This window comes from Panthera tigris, chromosome B2 (assembly GCF_018350195.1).
Source record: "Panthera tigris isolate Pti1 chromosome B2, P.tigris_Pti1_mat1.1, whole genome shotgun sequence".
Taxonomy (NCBI): Eukaryota; Metazoa; Chordata; class Mammalia; order Carnivora; family Felidae; genus Panthera; species Panthera tigris.
In genome coordinates, this window is record NC_056664.1 from 141461318 (window position 1) to 141477573 (window position 16256).

The 16256-nt window shown below is 42.3% G+C and overlaps 1 protein-coding gene across 7 annotated transcripts in view; it reads left to right on the plus strand.

The window, feature by feature from the left end:
- Positions 1–3658: 3658 nt before the first annotated feature.
- TULP4 (TUB like protein 4) overlaps positions 3659–16256 on the plus strand; it is a 242377-nt gene continuing 229779 nt past the window's right edge. For 3 of the 7 annotated variants that reach the window (XR_006217979.1, XM_042987421.1, XM_042987428.1), the window contains exons 1-2: positions 3675–3728; positions 14076–14232. The gene's annotated coding sequence lies outside the window, so the exon portion shown is untranslated. Of the gene's footprint in view, positions 3729–4578; positions 4646–5326; positions 6111–14075; positions 14233–16256 lie in introns of those variants that run through there. The other 4 variants (XM_042987423.1, XM_042987424.1, XM_042987422.1 and 1 more) reach the window with 4 other exon arrangements.

The window sequence follows — 16256 nt, forward strand, 5'->3', positions numbered from 1 at the left end:
TTGCATAACTTTTGAAGAAAGGTCACATATTTCTCAGAGCTTTTGGGAGCTTGGGCAGGATAGTAAAAGGCTTCTCTCAAACTTGAACCTTAGAGCTGCAGGACAGCCAGTTAATAGAGTCAAATCATGAATGCCATAGGATAGACACTTTCTTTTAATACTTAGCATTTAACAATTATTGTGGGTTGGTTTATTTCTTCAAATGTGTTGCCAAATCTTCTAATATTTATTTTTTTTTTTTGAGAGAGAGAATCTTTAAAAAAAATTTTTTTTTTAATGTTCATTTATTTTTGAGAGACAGAGCATAAGCAGGGGAGGGGCAGAGAGAGGGAGACACAGAATCTGAAGCAGGCGCCAGGGTCTGAGCGGTCAGCACAGAGCCTGACCTGGGGCTCAGGCCCATGATCCACGAGGTTATAACCTGAGCGGAAGCTGGACGCTTAACCGACTGAGCCACCCAGACGTCCCGAGAGAGAGAGAATCTTAAGCACACTCCACATTCAGTGCAGAGCCTGTCATGGGGCTCGATCCCATCACCCTGGGATCATTGACCTGAGCCAAAATCAAGAGTCAGATGCTTAATGGACTGAGCCGTCCAGGTACCCCAAATCTTCTAATATTAAAAACATTTTTTTCAATGTTTATTTATTTTGGTGGGGGGGGGGTGAGGGGCAGAAAGAAAGGGAGACACAGAATCTGAAGCAGGCCCCAGGCTCTGCCAGCACTGAGTCCAACGCAGGGCTTGAACCCACAAATTGCGAGATCATGACTTGAGCCGAAGTCAGATGTTTAACCAACTGAGCCATCCAGGGGCCCCGGAAATCTTCTAATATTTAAACACAACAAACACAACACAACAAAACACACCAAAGGAGACACAACAAACACAACAAAATGGGAGCTGGTGACCTAGCAGGATCACAAAGGCCAGTGGAAGGGCTCTCATCGCCACATCTTCCGAATGACTCCCAGTTGCCTCAGATTTCTGGACGAGACGCAATTATTTTCATTTCAAAATTAGAAACCTTTTTAAAAAGTTCGAAATGCAGACTCACAACAGATTAAACAGGTTGCTGTAAATGCACCTTCACGTTAAAATCTCATAAGGAAACTATTTCCATCCTGACAAGGCAGAGAGAGAGACTAGCCCCTTAAGCTGCGGTGGTGGTGGTGGGGTCAAGTGGGGGATGGAAGGCACCCATGAGGAGTAACAGTAAAAATAAGACCAACAAGGCACAGTGTTAGTCCTGTGGTAAGCATTTAATAAACCTGAGCTATTTTTGATTGAGTACCCATTATGCATCAAGCACTATGCTAAGTACTTTACATAAATTATTTCCTTTAATTCTTTCAACAGCCCAGTGAGGTAGATATTGTTGTTTGAAGCTATGGTTAAAGAAACAGTGTTAGGCATATTGTTCTTGTTGTCACTTGTTCGTAAGTGGTAGAAGCAGGACTTCAATGAAGACGCTTGCTCCAAAGACCGTTCATGTAACCACAGACACTGTGGGAAACCACAGAGGCAGAAAATAAACCCGAGGGCCTTAACAGTTTTTCAGAGAGTTGGCTGTATGTGTCCCCAACAGTGCTTGGATAAAAGAGAGTTTATACATGTGGGCCTTAGGGAAAACTATGGTACTGGGAGAGTGGTTTCAAGATTAATGCTTTTTCATTTTGCAGAAGAAAGAATTGTTGTAGACTGATGTTATTTGTTAAATCATTTTTATACTGGTATATAGATTGCAGTTAGAGTGTGTGTGTGAAAAAGAGAGACTTAAAAATACGTTATGTATATATTTTATTTTAATGTTTATTTTATTTTTGAGAGAGACAGAGCGTGAGTTGGGGAAGGGCAGAGAGAGAGAGGGAGACACAGAATCCAAAGCAGGTTCCAGGCTCCAAACTGTTAGCACAGAGCCAGAAACGGGGCTCAAACTCCTGAACTGTGTGAGATCATGACCTGAGCCGAAGTTGGACACTCAACCGACTGGGCCACCCAGGCACCCCTATGTATATATTTAAAGTAATTCTATCTAGAGGTTTTACATTTTGTGGGTAAGAACCATACTAGATAATTCTTTTTGTTTCCCAACAATGTTAGGTGTAATATTGAGTCCTTAGTTGAAGCATAATACTCATTACTTTGAATTGAGTGAGGATTATTTTTTGGTTTAAAGTACTCTAAGACCTAAATATAGCTTTATCCTTAAATGTTTCAAAGTGAATTTTAGGGATGCTTATAAAATATTATCAAATAATTCTGATATAAACACTTCTCTTACATGCATACATGCAGGAGGCAAATATTGTCATTAAAAAAATTACCTTTCATGAAATTAAAAGAAGTCTAGGCAGCACTTTCCAACATTTGTGAAACCATAGACATGGAGTTTCAGAATTAAAGGACTCCTTAGCCAACTCTTTTATTTTTTTTTCTGACTATCAGAAATTCAAGGTGCCTGGTGGCTCAGTCAGTTAAGCATCAACTCTTGATCTCAGCTCAGGTCTTGATCTCAGGGGTCTGAGTTCAGACCCCACGATGGGCTCCACGCTGGCTGTGGAGCCTACTTTAAAAATTTTCACAGAAGCAGGAATTCTTAAATCTGAAGGTGATTTAAAAACTTGGCAAATAGGCAAACTAGAAAAAAGGGCTGAACCCTTTCAAAGAGAGGCTGCTATACTTAACTACATAGGGCTCCGGGAAGCAAGGATGCTGATCTTGTCCATTATTTAAAACCCCCCCCAAACTATACATATGTGAATAGTCACACAATCAGTAATGTTATTTCTTTGTGCATGATGGAAAATGGACAGATGCATAAAGTTTGCCTTCCTTGCAGGACATCCACTTAATAGGGGAGAAAACCTGTGAATTCTTTTTCTCTGAGTGAAAACGAGGCTCTCTAGTCTTTTCTCTGTAAGACCAACTGAAAAAAAATACTGAGGTCTGAGATCACCATCACAGACACCTGAATGACTACATTGGTTCATAGCACAAGCAAATCTGTGCTTGCTAGTGGCTTTCAACTTAAGACGAAATGTGATGTCCACTCCCGGCTCACATTAAGTTAGGGCAGCGCACACAACCATCCCATTGCTGGGTAGGAAGGATTTCTCAAGTTAGGTGGGTCCAGACCGGACTGCTTGAATTATTTTCATTGTTGTCACAGGCTGTGAAGTAGCCCTGAAAGGCGAGGGCTGCGAGATGTGCGTGTGCACGCGCGTGAGGGCTGGTGTGTGCTCGTGTGAGTGCGTGCGCTTGTGAGCGCCGGTGTGTGCTCGTGTGCGTGTGTGCACGCGTGAGTGTGTTCGTGTGAGCGTGCAGGCGCTGTGGAGTTCGGGGTTTCGTGAGTGGGAGCAGGTGGCCGGCCGGGCGGGGGCAGAAGGCCAGGTGAGGGTGGCGGAACGGGGGGCGCCCAGCACAACCGGGGGCGGGCGTCAACCGCCGGGACGCGGGTTCCCCGCGCGCGAGGGCGCGAGGCCGGCCGGGGAGGCGCCCGCCAGCCGCGCCGGGTCACGTGGCGCGGTCACGTGGCGCGGAGCCGGGCCCAACGGCGGCGGCGGCGGCGGCGGCGGCGGCGGCTGAGGGAGGCGGAGACTCGGCCGAGACGCGGGGGGGAGGCGGCGGCGGCGGCGGCGGCGGTGGCGGCGGCGGCGGCGCGGGGCTGCTGGAGGCGGAGGCGGAGAGGCGCGGAGGAGCGCGGGGCCGCCGCCACGGGCGCTCGGAGGTGAGGCGGGAGCGGGGCCGCTGTCACGGGCGCCCGGGGCCGGGCGCTGCCGCCCTCCCTGGCGAGGAGGCGACGGGCCCCAGCGCCGCCGGGAGCGCCCTCCCGAGCCCGGCCGGGCGCCCGTCCCTCGAGGTGGGCGCCCGGCCCCCAGGCTCCGGCCAGGCCCCTGTGCGCGCGCGGGCGGGGGGCGCGTCGGGCGGCGCCGGGCGGGGAGGGCGGCAGCGCCCCGGCTCGGCGGGAGGGCCGGTGCTCGGGCGGGGGGCGGCGGGCGGGCCGCCTTGGGTGGGCTCACCCGAGGGCGCGGTGGGAGAGGGTGGCGGACACCGGACTCCGGGCGGCGCTGCCTGCTGATTTAGCCTTTTGTTTCAGCGTACACGAAAATGGGGCGAAATAGAGCTTGGTGTGCGTGTGTGTGTGTGTGTGTGTAAATCAGGAGGCGTTTGGCTTGGAGCCATTTTTTTTTTTTTTTTCTTAATTGTGGAGACAGAAAATCCCTTAAAACGGTTTCCCCAGGGAGACGGGGCTGTGCTCCTCCTCTTCCTCCCCAACGTCTGGATGGAGTGGATTTCCCTCCCTGCCTCTGCCCACCTTCTCGTCCTCCAGTCTGTCTCCCTCCCTGCTTCCCCCTTCCTTCCCGCCCCACCTCGGTGAAACCCCCCGAGCGAGCGGGGTGTCTGCAAAGCGGCCCGGTCACCTGTCGTGGCAGCTGCATGGAAATGCTGGCGCTTCTGCTGTCTGGTCTGTGCTGTTTCCTCTGGCAAATCACGGAGATTCCGCTCAGAATACCAACCCTTCCTCTTCTCCCTGCGCTTGAAAACAAAGTGCATGATGCTGGTTCTGAAGTTTGACCCGCTAGGGCAATTAGCACAGAGAGAGGTGTCTACTTTTTCCTGTCACACCACTTCAAGGTTGGAAAGGTGAGGGCCACCTCGCTTTGTGGAAGAAATGAGGGTGACACAGTCCTACCGGGGATGGATGCGACTTACCTGCTAAATTGCTGTGGTGATGGGAAAGTCTTCTGACACTTGTCTTCTTGGGGACCATCAGCTTCCCTCGCAGGGATCGGTTTCCTGGATTTCTGTATTTGGGGGCTCTCTTCTTTGTATTTTCAGTCCAGCAGCGCCTTAAGGGTGCCCAGTCGGCAGCTTTTTGAAAAAGCCCAGAGAAAAATCATTTATTTCTAAGGTTTTCAAGAATGTAAAAATCTATCTTTGTGGGGGTCCCTTTCATCCTGCCTCTCTGTGTCTCGGGTTTCCATTTCTTCCTAGCTGGAGTTTTTTTTTAGTTCTTGCCCGCAGGGCCCCTGGGAATCGCGCTGTGGTTCCGGAAAGGGCTCGTCCCCAGGCCCCATAGCACCGGAGAGCTGGGGGTTGAGGTGGTGATGGATATGAAGTGACAGGGCACCTTGCACATAAGCCACCCTGCAATCCAGAGAGCAGCCGCCCAGACTCCTGGCTGGCTGCTGGGGCGTTTTGGAAGCTGATCTCAACGTTTTGCAATGATAGCCACATGCAGACTGGCGTCCCCCTTATTTCTTGATAGTTTACCGTCCCAGAAATGAATAAATTGTGAGTAGCTAAATCTAGCGTTTAGTCCCTCAATTTGAAGAATAGTACTTAATTTGTATGAAGGAGTTATTTGAGGATGTGCATTTTCTTTAAGAATTTCAAGTACTCTCTTTTAGTAAGGGCTGTGAAAATAGCAGGATCTTCATGTGATGGGGGAAGTGGTTGACCTCTAGAGTCACAAGTATGTAGACCTGAGTTAGAGGAAGTCATATGGGGAAAATTTTTAACACAGTGGAGCTTTCAGACAGGGGTGTAAGAGCAGAAAGCCAGGATTGCTTCTTGTGCCTGAGAAGTAATAATAATGTGTTTTCTACTGTACACTTTAAAACTGACTTCATTTAGAAGAGGTGCGTGTATCTTAGGAACTTTCTGTTTTTCATATGGAGCCATAAGAGTGGCCGTTTGGTTATTCACATTGCTTCCCCACCCAAACTCTGAATTGAAAAAAAATTCTTTAACCCGTAAAAGGATACATGGTGCGTGAAACGTGTTTCAGCATCGATGCTGAGATCCCAGCTAATGGAAGAAGGGTAAAGAGACAGCAGCCTTCCTTGGGGTGGAATGTCAGCCCTCTCACGTGGCTGGTGTGCCAGACAGAATGGGAAGCCCAGGTTTTCTTTTTGGTTTTACAGCAGATTCACGGAGCATCCGAAATCAGGAATGTTTATTTATTGAGTGCCTACCATGTGTGTGGCTAAGCTAGGATGTTGTTCTTCATCTGTTCCACTGCATTTACAGTATCAATTACAGTCTCCCTCCTGTTCTTTTCTGTGTGTGGAGAAAGATTGAAGATAGAGTGGCCCAGCTAATGCATGTGAGTCATAAAACTTCATTAAAAAACTGAGTAAAACTTTTGTTATGAAATGCTCTGATTTAGGTATCGTATTGACTCCTTGTCAGGACTCTGTGAAAGTATTTTCAATAGTCCCGTACTGAGACGGTTCCTTTGCCGTTAGTGAGGCTGCTGAGACTGCAGGGAATATGTAATTAAAGTATAAAATTTCTTTTAATTTAGCTGGGATAATGTTAACTCAGTTACTGAATTTTAACATACTAAACATACTATTTCTTGTGTGGCAAAATACACATAAGAAACTTATCCTAATAGTTCACTGGCATTAGTACATGCAAGCAGTTGTGCAGCTGGGACCACTATCCGTCGTCAGAACTTTCCATCTTCCTACACTGAAACATTGTGCTCACTAAACAACAGCTTCCCATCCCTTCCCCCTCAACTGCTGGCAGTCACGCTTCCACTTTCTCTCTGAGTTTGACTACATGAGGTCTCTTCTATAAGTCCATTCATACCGTATTTGTCCTTTTGTGACTGGCGTATTTCACTTAGCATGTCTTCAGGGTTCGTCCATGTTGTAGCATGTGTTAGAACTTCCTTCCTTTTTAAGGCTTAATAATACATGTTCCAGTAGTGTATGTGTGTACCATGTACATATGTGTATATCACATTTTGTTTACAAACAAATTTTATACTGAATGTTAGCAGTCCTAGTAACCTCATGATGATGGGGAGCTATCCCTGGAGATTATAGATACTTGTGTTACAACAAGAAAATTACTTATTTAATGCACGGTACCTTTAAAAAAATAGGATCCATAGGGGATAAAACTAATATGTATGTTACATCCTTGCTGGGTCCTGTCATTTGCTTTGCATGTGGATTGTGACATAGGGTGCATCTTTCTGAAATTTGCAGGTGATGCAGATGATGTTCTTATTTCCTAGTTAATGTTATAATGGCAGTATATTTTGCTGTATGGAAGAATATATAGGGCTCACCCTGAGGTATGGATTGTATAGGCAGGATGGGGAAAATGTGTATTTCCCTTTATTTACCTCTTTCTAAAATCATGAATGATTTCCCTAGCATACTCCAACGGTGACAGATGAGGGCTTCCTTCTTTATCTCTTTTTTTTATAATCATTTTATTTTTTTAAATGTTTGTTTATTTTTGAGAGAGAGTGTGTGCGCACGTGTGTGGGAGGAGCAGAGAGAGAGGCAACAGAGGATCCGAAGCGGGCTCTGCACTGACAGCACAGAGCCTGATATGGGGCTCAAACTCATGAACCACAGGATCATGACCTGAGCCAAAGTCAGATGCTCAACCGACTGAGCCACAACTCAGGTGTCTCTCTCTCTCTTTCTCTCTCTCTCTCTCTCTCTCTCTCTCTTTTTTTTTTTTTTTGAGTATCTTTATGAACATCTCTATTTAGCATTTATGGTGTATTTCAGGTAGTTTCCTTTTGATGCTCACACTGCCCTGTCTTTTTGACTAAAGCTTAGTCAGGTTGGCTCCAAGTCCTTATGACATGCCTCTAATAATGTCTAGTAGCTTCTTTGCTTTCTGGTATGATGAGATGTTCCAGGCTCATCCTGTACCCTTCCTATTCCAGATTTGGAATCAGAACAGACCATTTTTTAAAGGGAGGGAATAAAAGGAAAAATAAATGACCAATAAGTGTATTAAAATACTTAATTTCATTAGTAATTAAAGAAATGAAATTAAAAGTGTGATAAAATGCCATTTGTTGTGGGCTGAATGTGTCTCCCCTGAATTTGTATGTTGAGTCTCTAACCTACAGTATAATGGTATTTGGAAATGGGGCCTTTGAGAAGTAATTAGGGTTAGGTGAGGTCATGAGGGTGGAGCTCTCATAGGATTAGTGTCCTTATAAGAAGAGACACCAGAGAGCTTGGTGACCCCTGTTCCAGTCATGCCCAAGAAGAGGTTGTGTGAGCACATGGCCAGATGGCAACCGCCTACAAACCAAAGGAGAGGCCTCAGAATGAAACCTACCTTGCTGGCATTTTAATCTTGGACTTCCCAGCTTCCAGAACTGTGTGGGAAAAACTTCTGTTGTTTAAGACAACCAGTCTGTAGAATTTTGTTCGGACAGCCTAAGCCAGCTAAGATGCCATTTTTTAATTAAAAAAAAATTTTTTTTACTACTGTGCTTTTTTTTTTTTTTTTTTTTTTTTTTTTAAAGTAGGCTTCATACCCAGCACAGGGCTTGAACTCATGACCCTGAATCAAGACTTGAGCTGAGATCAAGAGTTGGATGCTTAACTGACTGAGCCATTTAGGTGCCCCATCACCAATTTTTAAATGTTTATTTATTTATTTTGAGAGAGAGAATCCCAAGCAGGCTCCATGTTGAGCCCGGTGCAGGGCTTGATCTCACAACTGAGGGATCATGACCTGACTGGGAATCAAGAGTCAGATGCTTAACCAACTAAGCCACCCGGGTGCCCCTGACACCATTTTAAGTTTGTTGTATTGGCAATATTATTCAGACTCAATTTACACATTACTGGATGTGAAACTATAGACTTACTGTATGTAAAGTATTATGTTATTATGATTACTTCTATAACTTCTACTGGTAGTCTTAATATTTGGGCATCTCTCAGTTTGAAATGGGAATAAGGTGGATGGTAATTTCCAGTGTTGGTGAAGATGAAGGGAAATGTGTACTTTCTGTTTTAGTAGAGATATAAATTGATGCATTCATTCTAAATGCTGTTATGTATCAAAATATAAAACTTGCATAGCCTTTAATCCAGAAAATCTATATTTAGGAATTTATCCTAAAGAAATATATAGTAGGAAAAGTTAGCAAAGATACATGTTAGTAATAAGGAACTATTTACCGTATATAATTATATAGTAAATAAGTAAGGAATTGATTAAATAGGTTGTACTTTCATTCCAGGCAGCAATTGAAAATAAAGATATGGATCTATATTATTTCCAGTCTGGAAAGATGCCTGTGATATATTATTGATTCAAAGGCAGGTTACAGAACTGTAAGGCATAGCACTTATGTCAAATATAGGCATAGAAAATGCGGAACAGCAAGGCTTTGGATGCCAAGAACCACGCCTCTGAGCATCTAGGCTTTGGGAACCACCAAATGGATGGTCTCTTCTGGTCACCAAGTCTCAAAGACTGCACCAACTGGTTTCATTCTTGGGTCTTAAGATGCAGTCTTCTTGGAGAGAGGGAATATGATTGGCCTAGTTAGGGTAATTTGCCATGTGTGGGTTGTTTTTAGTGTGTGTGTGTGTGATTGCTCTCAGTTGTTTCACAAAGACATTATGGAATACAGGAGGAGTCACAGTGAGAGTTGGGGTACTTTTAGCTAAAGAAAGGAGAAGACATTCAAGGAAGATGGGAGATAAGTGCCAATTCGTATTTAGTTAAAATTAAGCTCTTTGCTTAGAAATATTGAATTAATTACATTTCCATAAATTGCTGCAAACTCTGATAAGCTTGGTCTTTTCCCTTTACCATCTTATTTTCACATAGTAAGACCTATACCAGCAGGTCAAGTCTATTTGGTTTCTTGCTTTCGTAGAAAACAATGGGTTGTAATTAAAATTTGGGGTTATTTGTGGATTTTAAAAGTTAAGCTATTTTTCCCTTAAAATTTTTTTTAATGTTTATTTTTGAGAGAGAGAGAGAGAGAGAGAGAGAGAGAGACAGTGCGAGTGGGGGAGGGGCAGAGAGAGATGGAGACACAGAATCTGAAGCAGGCTCTGAGCTGTCAGCACAGCGCCCGACGCAGGGTTCAAACTTACAAGTAGTGGTGAGATCATGACCTGCGCTGAAGTCGGATGCTTAACCGAGCCACCCAGGTGCCCCTTCTTTAAATGTGACTAATTCAGAATCAGATATATTTCTCTGATGTCAATGAGTAGGAATAGAAGTCTTTGTACTCGTATGTGGTGTCCACAATACCCGCCCTTGAAAGAATTTTAAGATTAGAATTGAAAAGTAGTGTTTATGGACATCCTCCAATAGTAATGGTATAGTAGGTTGTAGAGTGTAGAGAATTATTCTCTAGGTGTGGAGAGGTGCTGTGCAGATAATATAGACTTATTTGAATGACTTTTTCACTGTTAATTATTTTTAATCAAAAGCACAATTAGAGTCAATATGGATGTGAAAGAGCTCTGAGAAAGATAACACACACTACAATTTAAGATACTAATTTCTCACTTAAATTAAAGACTCAATTTAGACCTTAATGGATGTGAAAGGCTTTGGAAACGCATAATATAAGGTGTTATGTTGTTATAGTTATTTCTGCTCTCGTTGGTAGTCTTTTAAATATATATATATATTTAATATTTATCTATTTTGGCGGGGGGGGGGGGCAGGGAAGGGAGGGACAGAGAAAGACAGAGACGGAGAATCCCAAGCAGGCTCTGTGCTGGCAGCACAGAGCCTGACTTGCGGCTTCATCTCACAAACTGTGAGATCATGACTTGAGCTGAAACCAAGAATTGGATGCTTAATCGACAGGCGTCCCTCTTTTTCGAGTCTTGATACGTAGATATCTCCTCCCAGCTTGGAATAGGCATGGTAGAGATCCTGGGTTAAAGTTTTTGTTACATCAGCTTTCTCATGTTTAGTTAACACTAAGAAATTGGCTTGTTAAATAAATATTTTTAAAGATTTTATGTTAAGTAATCTCTACACCAAACACGGGTCTCGAACTTAACAACTCTGAGATCAAGAGTCACATGCTCTACCGACTCAGCCAGCAAGGTGCCCTGAAGTTGGCCTTTTTAATGAATAATCTTTGTGAGAGAAGTCTCCACCTTTACTTTTAAGTCTCAGATGTTGATCCAGCTAGTTACTGGTTGGAACACTGGGTTCTAAAGTCTCTTTTGTATCTACTTTCAAAAACTTTTTCAATGTTTTCAAATTCCACTTCAGTGTTATAGACAGATGTCACTGAGTTCTTTCATCCTGCTGAACGTTTCCTTCACCAGTTTTTTTACAAATGACAAAATGAAGAGAAGTTTAAACTTGAGGCAGTTATTCCTCATTTGTGTGTGTATAATTTTCAGTCTCTGGCAAGGGAAATCAAGTCTTGTGTAGAAGACCCGTTCAGTGCCGTGTTTGCTGTCCCCTATGTTCTTTTTCTTCATATTGGGCTGTTGCGAGTATATGTTACCTCCCTGGGGAAAACACATGGCATTGTTATCGATCATTGTGATAAAATAGTAGTATCAGAGGTCCTCTGTGAGCAACAGGCTGAGCTGTTAATACCGGGACAGTTTTCTTATTCCTGACAAGTTGACAAGCGGTGATGTTACCATATACTGAGAATATACAGGATTATCTTGACACATAATCAGCTTCTTAAGCTTCAGACAACCAGCACATACCTGCTTAGCCACAAAACCAGATGGATAGTTCACCAACAATGATATCAAAACATGCAGCATAGGAAGTTAGGCTTATGCTGTGTATGAAAACCCTGGTGAACCAAAGCTGGCATTTTAGGCATTCATAATTTTGTGAATTATTAAATAATCAGAAAATTTTAACTGTGTATTGACATTTGTCAAATTTGAGAGGAAGGTCTTAAAAAAAATGATAACCTGTTTTTAATTTAGAGAAGTAAGTTTAAGGAGGTTGAATCATGGGCATAGCCAAGGAGAATGAATGTTGTTAGGACTCAGGTCACTGAGGTTTTCCAGCCCTTACAAATAGTTTGAACCTTTTTCATTTTTGTTCATGTCATCTTTTCCCATGAAATGAGAAACCCAATCTTGGGTTTCCTACATTAGGAGGTTAACTTTTCTGGACTAATTTTCTGATATCTGAATAATAAATTCTGTAATATTTGAAATGCTTGGGTAAAGACACAACTCTTAGCAGAAGATAGCTCACAGTTTGCTTGTCTTATTCCTTTAGTAATTTAAATACTGGAACAGAAGTGAGAAGGAAAGTGGCATGCATCTTGTTTTGTCCCCTTACCCAGCTTTGATTCTAAGGTACTTGGGAATAAATTCAGTGTAGGGTTGGGGTGCTGCCCACAATGTATCTGTGATAGCTTACTGGAGCTTCAGTTCCCAGCCTTTTTGGATTTATGGCATCCTATTTGTATTTGATTTTGCATCTCCCTCCTCCTCACCATTGTAATGGCTGTGACATCCAGGACTGTGTATTGTCAGTGGAGAGCAAAGTACTGATATGTGCAGCCCACAGATTGTCACCATAATTCAGTTTTATCTGATTACATCACCTTTAATTTTTAATCACTGCTATTAACAAGCCTCACAATTTCATTGTTCTATGAAATAGGTTTATTTAGGTTTTTCATTAATTAAAATTAATGTTTTGAAAAAAATTGTGATACAATATAGTGAATAGTATTTGTATCTTATGTGTATTTATGTGCAAGAAATGTGATACAGAAACATTAAGTACCATTGGAGGTCCTTCCTAGGCTAAAAATGCTTTCCTTTGCAGAGGTATATAAAGAAGCAATAATGTTTACAAGGTGATTTGAAATCAGCTCTCTATGAATTTAATGTATTACGTTTATTGTAAATAAGTAGAAACGTCTCAAAGTTGATCGTGTGGTTCAGAGATGGTGCATCGTTTTTAATTCTGAGAGCTTAGGGATGTCACATTCTGTGTGTTGCATGTAACTGTGGTCTCCTTGGCTAAACTAATGATCATAGAAATGCAACCTCTTTGGCTCTCCTTTGCCTGTGTTCATATGGTGAAGTTCTTTCTCTTTCACCTGACATGGAGAGATGGCAAGTGTTTGGTTTTGGGGAATCATTCTGTTTCTCTGGCGAATGGAAGACAGCCAAAACTTTTTGTGGAATCGGGGTAAGCACTGTCATGTGGCAGATACCAATAATCTGTGGAGGTCAATTTAAACCAATTTCAACCTTTTAATTTTAGTCTGTTATTATCAAACCTTCTACTGGATTGTTAATTTCTAGCGAAATTGGTTTGAGTTGAACCTCCTTTGATGCTAACGAGTGGTAAAGTGGACCCAAGTGATACGTCTGGAGAAGGAGGCGTGCTGGGGAGTCTGGCCTTATTCACAAATTAGATCACAAATGAGCTTCTAGAAGTGAGGATTTGGTTTAAATCCTTTGTTTTCATTCTGTGTCCACCTGGCCTTAAGTGCTATTACCACATACTGATTTTGAGAAGTGGGCCATCTCAGAGCATAGGAAGCTCCATATAAGTAAGGCAATAGTGATCCCCAATATTGGGGAGAAGAGAGTAAATCAATTGGGATGCAAACTTTCAGCCACTGAATTTTTTTTAAATTTTTTAAATGTTTATTTTTTAAATGTTTATTTTTTTATTTTTTAAAATTTATATCCAAATTAGTTAGCATATAGTGAAACAATGATTTCAGGACTAGATTCTTTAATGCCCCTTACCCATTTAGCCCATCCACCCTCCCACAAGCCCTCCAGCAACCCTCAGTTTGTTCTCCATATTTATGAGTCTCTTCTGTTTTGTCCCCCCCGTTTTTATATTATTTTTGTTTCCCTTCCCTCATGTTCATCTGTTTTGTCTCAAAGCCCTGATATGAATGAAGTCATATGATTTTTGTCTTTCTCTGACTAATTTCACTTAGCATAATACCCTCCAGTTCTATCCACGTAGCTGCAAATGGCAACATTTCATTCTTTTTGATTGCCAAGTAATACTCCATTGTATATCAGCCACTGAATTTTTAGTCCAGTGGTTTTAATCATGGTCACACTCTTTCTATGTGAAAAATATTTTGTTTCTGGGCCTCTATATTGTTTTATATGTGGAACTTCAATATAGCATGAGATTTATAACTTTCTGCTACTTAATTTTTAATATGATAGTATGGCTAATATTCTTAATATTCTAACTGAGTACAAGTGATATATGTATGGGGACGTCTCGAAAGAAGTACAGTAGTCCTCCCTTACCGAAGTTTTGCTTTCTGCGGTTTTAGGTTTCAGTTACCCGCTGTCAACTGCCGTCTGGAAACAGGTGATCCTCCTGTTGTAGCATCAGAAGGTCTCTGGTAGCCTAAAGCTCCTTCACAGTGCTTGTATCATTCATCTTATCACATAGGCATTTTATCATCTCACATCATCACAAGAAGTAGGGTGAGTATAGTACAAGGTATTTTCAGAGAAAGGGAGAGGCCACATTCACATAACTTTTGTTACATATATTGTTGTAATTGTTCTGTTTTATCATTAGTTATTATTTATCTCTTATTGTGCCTAATTTATAAATTAAGTTTTATCATAGGTAAGTATATAGGGAAAAACATAACATAAGTAGAGTTCAGTACTGTTTGCATTTTCAGGCATGGGGGGGGTGCTGGAATGTATCCCTTGAGGATAAGAGGGAGGACTACTCTATATATTCTCTCTTTGAATATATATATTCTCTATATATTTTCTCAGTCTCCTAAATTTTTTTAAAAATTTTAAAATTTGAGGGAGAGGGGAGGGGGCAGAGGGAGAGAGAGAGAGAGAGAGAGAGAGAGAGAAAGAGAAAGAGAAAGAGAAAGAGAGAATCTTAAGCAGGCTCCACGTTCAGTGCTGAGCCTGACATGGGACTCCATCTCATAACCCTGGGATCATGACCTGAGCTGAAATCAAGAGTCTGACGCTCAGCTGACTGAGCCACCCAGGTGCCCCTACTTCTAAATTTAAAAACAGAAAAAACAACAGTCGGTAAATTACTAAGATAGATTGGTTTGAATATAAACTTCTGAGTTAGATGTCACTGTATGTTGTTTAAAAAGATGCTTTTTCTTGGGGCGCCTGGGTGGCTTGGTCGGTTAAGCGTCCGACTTCGGCTCAGGTCATGATCTCACGGTCTGGGAGTTCGAGCCCTGCGTCGGGCTCTGTGCTGACGGCTCAGAGCCTGGAGCCTGTTTCAGATTCTGTATCTCTCTCTCTCTCTGCCCCTCCCCTGTTCATGCTCTGTCTCTCTCTGTCTCAAAAATAAATAAACGTTAAAAAAATTAAAAAAAAAAAAAGATGCTTTTTCTTTGACTCTATCTCTAGAAATGCAAGTAAGTGGGGCTCTGAGTGGGAGATGCCTGTTTACCTGTGGCACAGGCTTTCTGCTTTCTTTTGGCTACCGCCTGATTGGCTGGTACAGAAGTTTTGAGTCTGGTTTGCCAGTCAGGGCCTTTGTTTTTGCTCAGGGCTCTCACTTCTGGTTGTGGTTTGACCTATTTTCACTATTATGGGCACCAAGTAGCTAAGCTTGACATACTCAGAACATAAAGAGGAAAAGAGTTTTGGATTCTAGAAGGAGACTTTGGTTAAGAGTGGTCAAACGAATTAAACAGAAGCTAGCTGCCTCTTGGAACGCTGAATTGAAGCTTTGCTTTCTCTAGCAGAACTCCCAGGCTAGGGGGAATTGGAGCTAATGCTTAGAACGGGAAGAAACATGTGGTTTATAGAGCCTCTGAGTTTGAGTTTGGGTATGCTATAGATCTGAAATGTGTGAAAGCAGTTGTAGCAGATAGAGCATCTAGGCATGTAGTCTTTTTTTTTTCTTTAAAAAGTTTACTATATTATGGATACTAACCCCCCTTTTTGCTGTATAAATATTTTCCCAGTTTGTTGGTTGCCTTTCAACTGTAAGTCTGTTCATGACACTTTTGATGCGTAAAAGTATATGTTTTCTATGTATTCAAGTCTGCCAGTCCTTTTTCCGTGTTTTGACTTTGATGTTTTTCTTAGAAAGTTTTCCTTGGAGTATTTTTTATCTTTCTCTCTTGCTTTTAAGCAGACAAGTATTATTAACTTTTTAAAATAAGTTTTTTATTTTGGAATAATTCTGGATTTACAGAAAAGGTGCAAAGATAGTATAAGGAGTTCCTGTATGCCCTTCACCCAGCTTCCTCTACTGTTAATAGCCTATGTAACTACAGAACATGGGCAAAACTAAGACACTGGTACATCATTATTTATTTTTTTTAAGTTTATTTATTTTGGGAGGAGGGGTGAAGAGAGAGAGAGAAGAGAACCCCAAGCAGGCTCTGCGCTGACCCTGATGCGGGGCTTGATCTTACAACTGTGAAATCATGACCTGAGTCAAAACCAAGAGTTGGGACACTTAACCAACTGAGCCACCCAGGCGCTGAGACACTGGTGCGTGATTA